Source organism: Lepisosteus platostomus, unplaced genomic scaffold (assembly GCF_059453375.1).
Source record: "Lepisosteus platostomus isolate fLepPlt1 unplaced genomic scaffold, fLepPlt1.hap1 Scaffold_54_H1, whole genome shotgun sequence".
Classification (NCBI taxonomy): Eukaryota; Metazoa; Chordata; class Actinopteri; order Semionotiformes; family Lepisosteidae; genus Lepisosteus; species Lepisosteus platostomus.
The window spans coordinates 388,074-402,282 of record NW_028291672.1 but is presented as its reverse complement, the minus strand read 5'-3'; the positions used below and the strand labels follow the sequence as shown (position 1 = coordinate 402,282).

General features: G+C 42.8%; 3 non-coding genes across 3 annotated transcripts; 2 read left to right on the top strand and 1 right to left on the bottom strand.

Moving 5' to 3' along the window:
• Positions 1-4,354: 4,354 nt before the first annotated feature.
• Positions 4,355-4,428, bottom strand: trnai-aau (transfer RNA isoleucine (anticodon AAU)). The gene has a single exon. It is a non-coding gene; the product is annotated as a tRNA-Ile (tRNA).
• A 3,152-nt stretch (positions 4,429-7,580) lies between these two features.
• On the top strand, positions 7,581-7,662 carry trnas-cga (transfer RNA serine (anticodon CGA)). The gene has a single exon. It is a non-coding gene; the product is annotated as a tRNA-Ser (tRNA).
• A 1,309-nt stretch (positions 7,663-8,971) lies between these two features.
• trnas-uga (transfer RNA serine (anticodon UGA)) lies at positions 8,972-9,053 on the top strand. Its single transcript has one exon. It is a non-coding gene; the product is annotated as a tRNA-Ser (tRNA).
• Positions 9,054-14,209: the final 5,156 nt, after the last annotated feature.

The window sequence follows — 14,209 nt, the reverse complement described above, 5'->3', positions numbered from 1 at the left end:
TTAGATTTGTTTATAAAGCATAAGCAATCATTTATTGTATTAATATATGTGTGTAGCGGCGAGGCTTATTAATAAGGCAGAATTAAGTGTTCTGAGCCTTCCCAAATGAGGCCCCATTTCTCTGTTCATCTCTGTGGTGCAGCCACAGAGAGACTATTCATGCAGGGTGATTTAAGGTCCTAGGACAGCTCCCAAAGGGGGATGCACTTAGCTAAGCCTGGCTATCATGATCAATGGTCATCCATTGGCGCCTATCTGTCTAGGGAGTGCCAGTTGGACATCTGGACTGCATTACTAAGTGTCAGGACTAAGTGACTCATATCTCACCTTGATCAATCAATCAGGGACTGGTAGGGCCGAGTAACCCACGTGGGACTCTGATGCCCATGGAACTTTCAGCCAATCAATGAGCTGAAGTTCCTCCAGGTAAAAACAGGCAACACAGAGAGCCTGTGAGATTCAGTAAGATTCAGAAGGGAGGATTCAGAGGATTCTGTGGACAATTCTAAAGGGAATTCAAAGGAGAATTCCAGGGCAGGGCGGCCCAGGAGCAGAAGGCTCCCAAGGGCAGGACATTCTCGCAGCGCGCCGCCTGACCATCCTGAGACTCAGCCCGGACAACCACGGAACGGCCAGTGTGTCCGAGTGCCAGAACTTTCCTTTGTTCTAAGAGTCTAGAGCGGAGGTTGCCAGAGAATAACCAGAGGATCCACCCGAGGTTAGCACCAGCAGCAGGCCTCGTGAACAGGTCGGAACTGTGGACAGCTGAATCACTATTCAGAACTAGCTCTTCATCAGAAACGAACCGGTCCTCTTCCTGACTTGCTGGGACCCACAGTCATCTTTTCTCCTGTGCACAAACTTTGCTAGTTAAAGCCCACAGTGAGCATCAGCAGCGCAGCGTCGCAAGCCGCACAGCACAGCCTGGCACGGAGCCAGAGAGCGCGGATTGGACAGCAACAGCCTGCAACTGTTTCTTTGTGCCCGCAGGAAGATCTGAATCCCCAAAGATTGGATGAGTATTCAACTTCAATGCATTACAGCTCGAGAATTCAATTGTTATCCCAACCAGTTGATATCAATTTAATTCCTAAGAGTTATGTACTTGTTTGAGTATCTAATGTAGAAGTTATAACCAAGTTCATTAACGAAACGGTCTTAATGAATGATATACTGAACGTATGTCCTCTTGATATGTGTAACACTTCGTAACTGACTGAATATATATCTTTTGTATTCTGATAACCCTCTCGATAAGATCTGTTAGGTTTACATGCATATTTTATGTATTAATAAATGTATGCTCGTGTATTAGTACCTGTGTGTGCGCGTTGTTTGAGTTATGTCACATGGTTGGATTCTAAAGCCATCAAAAGAATCAACTTTGTGATTTACTGCTACAATTAATAATTGTCTCAGTAAATGCCCAAACCCTACAGAACTGGTGCCTTCAGAGAGCCACTACATTTAATTTTGCTATGGCAACATTACATATTTGGCGTCCCTGAGCCGGTTTTCTTACATGTGAAAATAACATTTTAGCATCATATTATTACATACAGGTCTCTAGCTTCAACACAGTGATATATATATATACTCAGTGATTTATTGGTACATGCCCAGGTCAATAATCAGAATGAGGATTTATTTCCAGACGGGCTACAGGTAGTGTTGTGAAATACTTCAACACACTGGATCGCAGATTTAGACCCCCTGCACTCTTACTCCTTAAAAACCAAAGAAATGAAGATATGTAGCAATCACATTGCAACAGGGCTGACAGTGACTTAATGCTTATACTAGTGGACTTCTGGTACCTTTAGGGTACGGTGTTCCCTGAAGGGCTCTCAAACCCCGCATTTCAGATGCCTAGCTGTTTCGCTGATGTGTTGCACCTCAGAATCACTTTTAAACCTTACCTCTGGTATCTTTAATCCCTATTGCTCAACGCATGGTGAAAGTATTGCATAAATGTGTCTGAAAATGAGCAATGGGCACCTGAGAGACTCATTTGCCTGTTTCACAAATGATCATATTTGACTAGAGATTCTGTTTGGGATTCAGTTGTGCATTCTGACAGCAATCGCTTTCAAAAAACGATACATTCTGGATGAGGTCAAGGTGCAGGAACACTGTATTTAGGATGTGTTTGCACTTATTCTGTGTCTCTAGCTTCAACACAGCGATATATGTATATGCTCACTGATTTTTTGGTACATGCCCAGGGCAATAATCATTATGAGGATTTATTTCCTGATGTGCTAGGGGTAGTGTTGTGAAATACTTCAACACACTGGATCGCAGGTTTAAACCGCCTGCACTCTTACTCCTTAAAAACCAACAAATGCAGATATGTAGCAATCATATTGTAGCTGACACTCATTTGCCTGTTTCACAAATGATCATATTTTACTAGAGATTCTGTTTGGGATCCGGATGTGCATTCTGACAGCAATCTCCTTATCGCGGCTTTGCCCTTCTTGCCTCTTTGGACAATATCTCCATCTTGTGGTCGTTATTGGTAATGTCTAGACAACATCTCCATCTTGTGGTCGTTGTTGGTAATGTCTTCTTATGCCCTTTTTTATTTTAATTCTCTATTAGTTGATTCTAGAATCTCTACAATGGAGATGAAAACATCAGTTTTATAGCAGACAATATGACATTATTTATAGTCCAATTAGAAACTTATTACCCTGTTTTTAACATAATAACAAATTAAAATTGATTAAAACTAAGTTTGGAACACCAGGGAACATAACAAATGATTTTTAGGAAAACCATGAGGTTCTCTGTGTCCAATGCCTGCAAGGGGAGAAAGCTAGAATCCTTTGATTTTTTCAAAATTTGAAAATAAACATCATATAACAACAGCTTTCATTCCTAGGAGTGAAAAATAACCATTTTTGAAGACATAGTAGTTTCTAAAACACTACAATAAAGTTAAAAACATCAGTTTTATATTACATTATTTTTAGTGAAATTAGTCATTTTTTGCACTATTTTTAATAAAATATCTAATTAAAAGTGATTAAAATTAAGTTTGGAACAACAAGGAACACAAAAAAAAAAGATTTTTAGGAAAACCATGAGGTCCTCTGTGCCCGATGCCTGCAAGGGGAGAAAGCTAGAATCCTAAAAAAAAGTTATCAATTCTAGAGCCTAAGAGGAAAACAAGACAAATGTATATCTCCAAATAATTTTATGTGCTTCAGAAGAGCCCAGGAAAGTTTTTTGCATACATGAAACCACGCCCGTTTGCACATAAGCAGACATGGTTGCACACACGACTGCATGAAAGCACACGTGCATGCGAAGTCATCCTGTTGAGCATTTGAAAAGCCGCACCACGCCGCACTTGAAATAGCTCTTACATTAGTGGTAGACGCAGGAATCGCCTTTTTATTTACGCTCTTACCAACGCGATGGAAAGCAAAACAAAGCAAAGCAGAGCAAAACAAAACGAACAAACGAAAACCCTCACGTCCCGCACTTGCATATAACGCCGTTACGTGCCCAAGCGGTATTGTACGTCATCCTAGCACTGCACCCCGGGGCGTACGGTATATGGGAACGAGCACACGCCACGAATCGTCTCGAATCACTCCCTACAGCTGTAAGGCGCCTTGAAGCGTGCACCCCCAACATTCTTCTTTGCGCATCTGTGAAAGGTAAACTCTTGAGCAAACTCTGAACCAGCTCTAAGGAAACTAATCTGATTAGACGTTACTTTGACTCATCTTTTTACTCTCAGTGCTGGATTGCTCAAACTCCAGCTAGGGTTAGGTTTAACATTCCCACGCTACTTAGACACTTTGTTTACGCTCAGTGCTGGATTTTGGGAACTTCAGGACGAGTGGGAATTTTCTCCTATCTGTCAATTCTGTTTTGTTTTGGAGACTCTTGGCTGCCTATATTGTACAGTGCAGCGTGAAGGAAACATTTTCCAAAACTGTGTCAGCTCAAAAGTTGTAAGAAAACCTCTCCAGCTGCTTTACCTCTCTTCATTTTTGTCATTTAATGTGACAATCGATGTATAACTGGAGCCTCACATATGCAAATGGTGAGGCTCCAGTTCGACACCACTTTACAGTATATGACAAAAGCATGGCAGACTGTGCCGGACCAGCTGGTAACTTCCGCTTATTTTGACCATATTAAACATTGGAAATCTTCCCACTTGCATTTGTGACACTTGATTTTGGCTCCACCTAAGACACTCTTAAATCTTCAAACACTTTTCTCTTCTCCCGCAACACTCTTGTCTGTCGGCACTGTGTGGCAGCGTTGCAGGACAACCCATCTCACCACGGAAAGGAACCTAACAGCTTTGGTAAGAGAGGAGAAAAGGACATGGCCCGTACGGGGCTCGAACCCACGACCTTGGCGTTATTAGCACCACGCTCTAACCAACTGAGCTAACCGGCCTCAGGACAGTGCCCCTCTCTGTGCTGCAAAAAATCGAACTCAGGGAATTTCTTTTGTCCTCCTTTGAATAGAAAGCCGTGTAATTCAGTGTACGGGCTTTCTCATGCAGTTTCATGGTTTCACAGCATTATTCAGCTGATTTTAAATGTACCTAAAGGAGAAACATTATTGAAGACCATCAATTACCAAGAGCTTTTGTCAAAGGTTTTGGTGGTCATTTTTAATGACCACAGAGCACTATGACCTCGGTTTTACATCTCATCCAAAAGACAGCGCCCTTTTACAACACAGCTTCTCCGTCACTATATTGGGAGATTGGGACCCGCACAGACCTCAGGGTGAGCGCCTCCCCGCTGGCCCTATTAACACCACTTCCAGCTGGAAGCTTTGTTTTTCCCTGTAGCTCACCCTCATCCAGGTACTGACCTGGCTCACACCTGCTTAGCTTCAGTGGGTTTTCAGTTGCGAGTTGCAAAAGTTGGGATGCAAGTGATGGAGCCGTTCGCTGCAAAAGCCACTGCATTGGCCAGGAATCGAAACCAAGCCTCCTGCGTGGCAGGCGAGAGTTCTAACAATGAACCACCAATGCTCAATGCCTGTACCTTCAAAAAAGACGCTTTTTTGGTGCTGTGTGCAAAAAGCGTCGACATCTACTTCCAGCTGCAAAATGCCATCCCCGGACGCTGTGAATTTATTTATTTAGACACCGCTCAGAATCCCCTGTAAGATTCTCCTTCAATTCCGTTTTGCAGTGCTTTAGCTCTTTCAAAAGGCTTCGCTTTGCTAGTCACAATCCAAGGCTTGTGACAGCATTTGAAAACACTTGCCACTGCGTTGGCCGGGAATCGAACCCGGGTCAATTGCTTGGAAGGTAGCTATGCTCACCACTATACCACCAACACATGCCCGGGGGAGCCCTCCAGGACACCACCAGAGAATGCTCACGATTTCAGAAGCTGTCTCCGGGACGTGCTGATTCCACACATCCTGAATAAATCATGTTATTGTTAGTTGCTGTAGCTAGACGTTCAAATGAGTTTCATGGCCAGATGGACTGTTTCCTCAAGTGGTATAGTATTGCAGTAAGACAGCACGATGCCTGCAAGACTATGTCACGCTAAACGCCCGGGATTGTGTTTGTCCGTTCGTGTCAGTTGTCCTGCAGCCACGGGAAGTGGGACACAAACATGCTGCAATGCTTTCAAGACATTAGGATTTGTTTGTGCAACATCCGAGAAGAGTACTTGTGGCTTGAATGTGACTGAGCAAGGTGTTTAAAGACAGAGACTGAAAACTGTTAAAGGATGAGTCAAAGTAACGTCTAATCGGATTAGTTTCCTTAGAGCTGGTTCAGAGTTTGCTCAAGAGTTTACCTTTCACAGATGCGCAAAGAAGAATGTTGGGGGTGCACGCTTCAAGGCGCCTTACAGCTGTAGGGAGTGATTTCAGACGATTCGTGGCGTGTGCTCATTCCCATATACCGTACACCCCGGGGTGCAGTGCTAGGATGACGTACAATACCGCTTGGGCACGTAACGGCGTTATATGCAAGTGCGGGACGTGAGGGTTTTGCGTTTGTTCGTTTTGTTTTGCTCTGCTTTGCTTTGTTTTGCTTTCCATCGCGTTGGTAAGAGCGTAAATAAAAAGGCGATTCCTGTGTCGACCACTAATGTAAGAGCTATTTCAAGTGCGCCGTGGTGCGGCTTTTCAAATGCTTAACAGGATGATTTTGCATGCACGCGTGCTTTCATGCAGTCGTGTGTGCAACCATGTCTGCTTACGTGCAAACGGGCGTGGTTTCATGTATGCAAAAAACTTTCCTGGGCTCTTCTGAAGCACATAAAATTATTTGGAGATATACATTTCTCTTATTTCCCTCTTAGGCTCTAGAATTGATAACTTTTTTTTCATTTTTGGCATTTTTCATCATTTTCCAGAAAGTGGTTGCAAGCCCGATATCATGCGAAGAAACTTCAGGATTCGGGGATCAGTCAATGGATTTTCTTCAAAGTTGGATTTTTGCACTCTGTGGACACAGAGATGTTGTTCTATAATGTTTTTTTTTTTTCAAATTTAAAAATATCATTTTTTCATGGAGCTTTGAATGGGATGGATTCACCCTCCTTTAGCTAGGACAGAGCTCCAGGAGCCTGGGTAGGATTCTAGCTTTCTCCCCTTGCAGGCACCTGGCACAGAAGACAATATTTTTTTCCTTAAAATCTTTTTTTTTGTGTTCCTTGTTGTTCCAAACTTAATTTTAATCACTTTTAATTAGAGATTTTATTAAAAATAGTGCAATAAATGACTAATTTCACAAAAATTAATGTAATATAAAACGGATGTTTTCAACTTTATTGTAGTGTTTTAGAAACTAATATGTCTTCAAAAATGGTTGTTTTTCACTCCTATGAATGAAAACTGTTGTTATATGATGTTTTTTTTTTCAAATTTTAAATGATCATTTTTTCATGGAGCTTTGAAGGGGATGGATTCACCCTCCTTTAGCCAGGACAGAGCTCCAGGAGCCTGGGTAGGATTCTAGCTTTCTCCCCTTGCAGGCACCTGGCACAGAAGACATCATTTTTTTCCTCTTGCTCAGGGCCGCTGGAATGCAGGTAGATTCTTTTCAACATGCTTTTACATAATATGTTGTAACAATGATTTCAACAAGAAACTACAGAAGCCTTACAGATTAAAAATATCTCACCTTGTGCTCATTTCCCTCTATTCCCCGTGTTGCAGTGGTGGGATGACGTAAATTACTGCTTCGACACGTAACGGCATTATAATCAAGTGCAAGAGCTGAGGGCTTTAGTTTTGTTTCGTTTTCCATGGCGTTCGTAAGCGCGCAAATCAAAGGCAATTCCTGCGTCTAACACGAATGTAAATGCTTTTGAAAGTGCATTGTGGTGCATTTGTGGTTTGTTGATGTTTTTTCTGTCTGCCAAAGTTGCATTTTGACATCTGGACGGGGAGACTTTATCATTTGAACGTGAAGCCAGCCTTAAACCCTCTGAGGCGTGTCTGTCTGCCGGCACGTATTTTGTGAAAGGTATTTTTTTTTTAACGGAGAGCGACTTTGAAAACGTTTCCGCAGCCACCTCGCACTCCGTGTTAGATTATAGGAGGAATGCGGCAGCGGCGAGCTCGCTGTAGTCGTGGCCGAGTGGTTAAGGCGATGGACTCGAAATCCATTGGGGACTCCCCGCGCAGGTTCGAATCCTGCCGACTACGGCGTCTGCCGCACGTCGCTTTGTGCCTGCGCTGAAAAGGTGTAGTGCCGCTTCTCCTTTCCTCGTGCTATAAAAACGCTAAATCGCTTGTCCCCGCTGCCATGGAAATCAATTCTTCAGGTAACCACACACTTTGTGTTCGCACCTCTGGTGCTCTACTTATGCCTTTGAAAACCTAATGAATAAAGCTGAAAGAATCGACACAATATGTAGGTGCTCGTAAAGCACGCAGTAAAGAACTGTTAACAGCAAGGGTTTCAGTGGGTTAACTGAGGAGAAGGCGTGATCGCTAATTGTTGACTTTGTATTTGGTGTTAGAAACACTCTTACTGTGCATGACGTGCAACAAATGTAGCCACAGAAATTGCATCACGCTTTCATGTATGCTATTGCAGACACCAACGTTGCCTAGATAGAAAACCGAAATAGCCGTGGGTTTGCTTGCTGGTCTGAAGGATCTCTCTTCGAATCTCTATCATTTGTCAATGGAAGTAAAAGGCGCTGCAATCTCATACGTTCAGAATCAAACTCGCAGCTGTTGTTCGACTTTATTTCTTGACTAATTACAACTGAGTGTTGCATGAGCAGTTACGTAAACTTGTCTGGTATATTTGAACACAGATGCCGTTCTTCAATTAAAACTAACAGTACATTGTCAGGGACATTCAGTTCTATAAAAACAAGAGACAGACAAGAGAATATTTCTACCTTTCATGTGGAGTACGTGTTGACTTACTGATCGGAATAATTGAAAAGTTCGGGTCATAGCCGATGCAGTGCGTGCTAATAAGAACAACAGCAACGCTGAGCTCTCAGCACCGTACTGAGCCCAGGTGTTTTTCTAAAGCTGTCAGGTGCAGTTCATTTACAGTACGCCCCGTGTCTCAACGGTAGGACGGAGTCAAATACTGCCTCGACACGCAACAGCATTATAATAAACCGCAGGACTTGAGGGCTGTTCTCTTTGAATGTTCCAAGGCATTCGTAAGAGCGTAGGTCAAGGGCCATTCGTGCATCTCCTGTAACTCGAGTAAAAATGCTATTCAAAGTGCAGTGACTGAAATCGTCGTCCACATGTCTCCGTTGTTGATTTATTTCTGTCTAAGAAAGTTCTATTTTCATGTCCGAACGGGGAGACTTTATCATTCCAACTTGAAGCCACCCTTAAGTACTCTGAGGTGTGTGTCTGCTTACACGTATGGCGTAAAAGGTTTCTTAAACGGAGAGCGAACTTGAAAAAAGTTGCCGCCGCCGCCGCCTCGCACTCCCTGTTCGATTGTAGCAAGAAGCCAACAGCTGGCGTATTTACTGTAATCGTGGCCGAGTGGTTAAGGCAACAAATTTGAAATCTGTTTGGGTCTCCCTGCGCAGGTTCAAATTCTGCCGACTACGGTGCTCTCGTGCGTGCATGAAAAAGGACGAGCGCTGTTTTGTTTTCGCTGGGACCTTTAACACTCTAAATCGCCTAGACCCACTGCCTTGGAAATCGATTCTTCAGCACCCACGAGTGACGCTTTGCAGCTGGACGCAGATAACGATGCTTTTCTGCAACGAGCTTTCCAGCTGAATTTTCTCGGCAGCTCCATACTGAACCTGTTCTCCATTGCAACATAGCGGAGGCTCGTCACGTCTATAGCAAGGCTGTGTAGGACCGCATACGCCACAGTGACTTGTACACAGACCACATGAAAGGCAAGCAAAATACACTTTTAAAATTCCAAAGACTCACAAGGTCAGAGGAACAGCGATGACCTGAACAGATCTGTTACAGAAGTCTAGGTTGACCTTTTTAGAGCTGTAATTGCATTTTTGTTTAATAGAAGATCACATCTACTCGCATGTACCAGCACCTTACAGTTTATTGATGTTAATTCTATTTAAGTAATAAGATTGCTAACGATGTTTGACTTTAGCCGGTGTTTTTTAGAACAAATTGCTTACTCTTCTGTAAGGAATACGCAGTACGTGCCTTTGTCAGTCATTGCTCACCATACCTGTAACTTTCTTATCTAACTCACTTCCTCAAATGGTGAAGGTCCACAAACATAAATGAAAAAAAGCCTTGTTGTAGATGAGGTGCACAAAAAAGCAGCCCCTGATAGTGTATAACACATTTGTACTATTGCAGAGACACATGTAACATATATATATATATTGTATATATATATGAAACAGAAATAGAAACAGAAACAGGAATCGCTTACTCACCTGGAGAATCTCTGTAGGAATATCTAGCATTTATCAATGGAAATAAAAGCTGCTTTAATACAGTGCATGTTCAAACTCAAACCCTCAGCTGCTGTTCTTGTTTGTTTTGGGACAAATTGCAACTGAGCATCGCATGAGCCGTTACGTACCCTTATCTGTTAGGGAATTTCAAGGGAGGAGTTAGGTCAGAATGGGTAGGCTGCAAAACAACAAGTAAAGATTTATTCCAAGATGAAACGTTGTGGCGATTTTCTTATCTTTTCAGCATGGACTAAACTTTTACGTGTTCCTTATATGCTATATATGTATATATTAGCACCAATGTCGTTCTTAAAAACTAACATGAAATTGTCAGGGACATTCAGCTATATACAAAGACGAGACAGACAAAGTAATAATTCTGTATTAACGTGGCCTACATATTGACGCAATGATCGAACTAACTGACATGTTCTGATTCAGATCTCCTGCAGTTCATGCCAATTAGAACAATAGCAATGCTGAGTCCTCCCCACCCTACTGAGCACAAATTCAGCTGCTCTCCAGTTCTGTTCTGCATGTTTTTTCATTGCAATTGAGCTCGGAGCTGGAGATGATCTCCATACAGTTCTGTGTTAACTAGCCCGCACTTGCGTGCTAATTTACGGGTTGTGGCAAATGCTTTTCTATAGTTCATATACATGACGGCAACCTGTTACCGAGGAACCTGAGAGGTTTAAAAGCCTCACGAGCCAGGCAGGACTCAGACCTACAATCTTCTGATCCAAAGTCAGGCGCGTTATCCATTACGCCACTGGCCCATAGAACATGCGCTTGCACTCCACCACAGAGAGCTCTACACTGCTACTAGTAGTACACTTCCCCATCTAAATTTTCACAGCAAGAAACTTGTGTTTCCTACTATTTTTATCAGGTTTAAAATGTCATCTCCTTAAAACAAAAAAAGTGTTGATGTGTCGTGCTGAAATTCCGATTGATTTTGAATTCAAAGAAAAAAGGTTTTCTTCCAAAACACCATGAAATTGTCACATCTTGCAGACAATAGGTGTATTCCATGTTGAAAAGAGAAGAAAGAAAACCATGGAGCCTTTTACAGGTGTGAGGCTTCTTCAGGTGTGAGAAGACCTCACAGCTGAAACGCTGTGTTTCCGTTCTTCTCTTTTCAGCATGCAATAAACCTATTACTTGTTCCTTTGCAGCCGAGGCATGCTGACGTAGCTACCCAGCTGAACATCTTGCAGACTCTACAGTACTTCTCTCCTGTAGAAGTAAAGCAGGGCTTGCTGGGTGAGCTTTTGCTCCGGTAAATTAGGTCACGTGTCATGTTAAATCACTTCTTCTAAACACAACATTTGCTGGTGCTAGCTTTCCCCATGAAAAGAGACATTTCCCTTACAGTACATGACATATCGTTTTTATTCTATCAATAAATATAGAAATTAAACAAAAGAAAAAATGGTGTCGCCAAAGAATGCACAGCTCTGTCGCCTTGGGGAGGTGTCAAGGGCATTGAGCTCCTTGGACATGAAAAGTGCCCGATAAATGCCATTTCTCATCATTTCTCTTGGCGTCAGTTCTGCTATTAAATGGGAAAGAGGCAACGGGCTCAGAGATTATGTTAAGTGCACACCGAGCGCAGATGTGTCCAAGTGTCTGTAAAAGTGCGGTGCTCCCTAGTGGCTTAAAGTGCCTGCCTAGTAAGCAGGCGATCCTGGGTCTGAATACCAGCTGTGCCTCTCTCCGTGTCTTGTTGTGCCAAATGTATCATTTCAGACAAACATGTACAGCTTTGTTCAGTTTAATGCAAGAATTCATTTCCTTTCTGGAATAACTTGTTTTTGAAGAAATCCATACATTTTGTGAAAGATGAAATCCATTTCTTGGTTGTCAGTGAAAAATTATTGCTGGCTACGAGAAGCGCAAACGATTGTTTTCTTTGACCATAAACCTGCAAATGTAGGGAGCACAAAAGACCGTCAGACTCTGTGGTGCAATCGGTTAGTGCATTTGGCTGTTAACTGAACAGTTGGTGGTTCAAGCCCCTCCAGTATGCGTGTCTCAGTTTTTCCAATGTAAACATCATCACCATCGCTAAAGAAGATGGCGCAGAAGGCTCCACAGCCGAAACGTTGTGCTTCTTTTCTTCTCTTTTCAGCATGGAGTAAACCTTTGCTTTATCCTTTGCAGCCTAAGCATGCTGACGCAGCTACCTTTCTCTTAACGCGCCTCAATCATTATTCACCAAAACGATCAGCAGAATAAGTCGCCTTTGTGGTGATGTCACTCCTCTGCTTCACAAATGTCCTTAGTGACGGGCCATTTCTTTCTGCCATTTTTCCGGAGCGGTTATTGATTGCTCCATCATTTCCCTCTTACTTTCCATCACTAGATTGAAAAAAAAAACAGAAACAGGCTGACAGGACGACAATCAAATTGCAAAAACTCATCAAAGCACTCGATAGAGTATTTGAATCCACAAGTAGCTACGAGCAACTTTGTCCTGGCTTGCATGAAAGTCGGAAAATGTCAAAAAGAAAAAGATGGTGGCTTTTTCATATTCGTTCTTTTATTTTTAGTTCGTTGCTTCTTCTGTCCATTGTCCTCCTGCCTGGCTCTTGACCTGTTTGAACGCACACAGTAGACTTTCATGCAGGGGATTTGTCCTGAGCCTCTGTGAAAGACCCACCCACCCCCATAAATAACTGCTCTAGAAACACATGAATGCAAAACTAAACCACAGCTTAAAGAGGAGCTTGTCATGACCGCCAGGCAGTTAAGACCAACTCTTAAGCGATCTAATCAGCACCAGCAGTGGGTGATTATTAACAAACGCCACCGCACGAGTTAACCCACCTGCACACACTCCACCGTGCGGTACGCAGTGCTATTTTTACCATCTTTACCTGCTTCCCGCTGGTATTGAGTCTACTCCTTGAGAGCTCTACCTGGCGTTTTTTCCATTACCTCGTTTATTCTGGATATTGGACTCCCCTTCTGCCTTTTTGACTTTGGACCTCGCCTCTCACCTCGGACTGTTTGCCACCAGTGTTCTCCCTGGATTACGACTTACCTTACGCCTCTTGACAACGAAACAAAGCAAAGCAGAGCAAAACAAAACGAACAAACGAAAACCCTCACGTCCCGCACTTGCATATAACGCCGTTACGTGCCCAAGCGGTATTGTACGTCATCCTAGCACTGCACCCCGGGGCGTATGGTATATGGGAACGAGCACACGCCACGAATCGTCTCGAATCACTCCCTACAGCTGTAAGGCACCTTGAAGCGTGCGCCCCCAACATTCTTCTTTGCGCATCTGTGAAAGGTAAACTCTTGAGCAAACTCTGAACCAGCTCTAAGGAAACTAATCCGATTAGACGTTACTTTGACTCATCCTTTAAGGGACCCTTGTTAATTGGAGAATCCAATGATTTCGAATGAATTCTGTATGCGTTAAAAGACAGCTATACACAGAAAACATGCAGGACACTTCTCATGATGTTTCCCGAGCCGAAACACAGTGCGTTTTTCCAAGCCATCTGACAAAGCCCGCCCACTGAAAACTGCAGCAGATCGTGTAAAGACGTTCAACTTTGTAACTACTGCACGCACGCACAGGAAGCAGAATAAATTCCTCTTTTCAAACTGTCAAAGGTTTGCTTTGCGAACACTGCAGGACATCGCACAATCGCTTTTGAACGGGGACAAACGATTTCTTATGGGGCGCAGTAAGTACAGACGTTTAAAAAGCTCCACTCATGCCGACGATGCAGCATGAAGAAGCGCAACCTAACGTTTGCATTCCTAGCAAATTCCTTTCATTTTTTTATAAATAAAGACAGTCTTGTTTAACAAATAACACACACAACATTTTACATTGTCAATTCAGTTCAAATCAATGTATTTCTATATAGCGCCTTTCACAACAAGGGCTTCCCAAGGTTCTTAACAATGCAAGTTGTTAAGAGCCTTGTGTCTAATATGCCGCCTCGGTAACGTGCTGTCTCTTTGAGGCAAATGTTTAAATCCTCTGAGTTAAGTGCTGAAGTTATAGTAGTCCTATCAGTATTGTTGCCTCCGATCAACAGATCCTCAGTTTTCTCAGAGTTGAGTAACAAAAAGTTTTCACACATCCAAGTATTTCCTTCATTAATGCATTTAACTAAAGTGATAATAGAAGAGTTGTCGTTTGGTGTAAACAAAATGTTTATTTGAGTGTCATCAGCATATGAATGAAAGTTCATATTATTTTTTCGGATTATCCTACCTAGCAGCAGCATGTAGAGAGAGAGAGCAATATTGGTCCCAGCACTGATCCCTCTGGTACCCCAAATTGAACT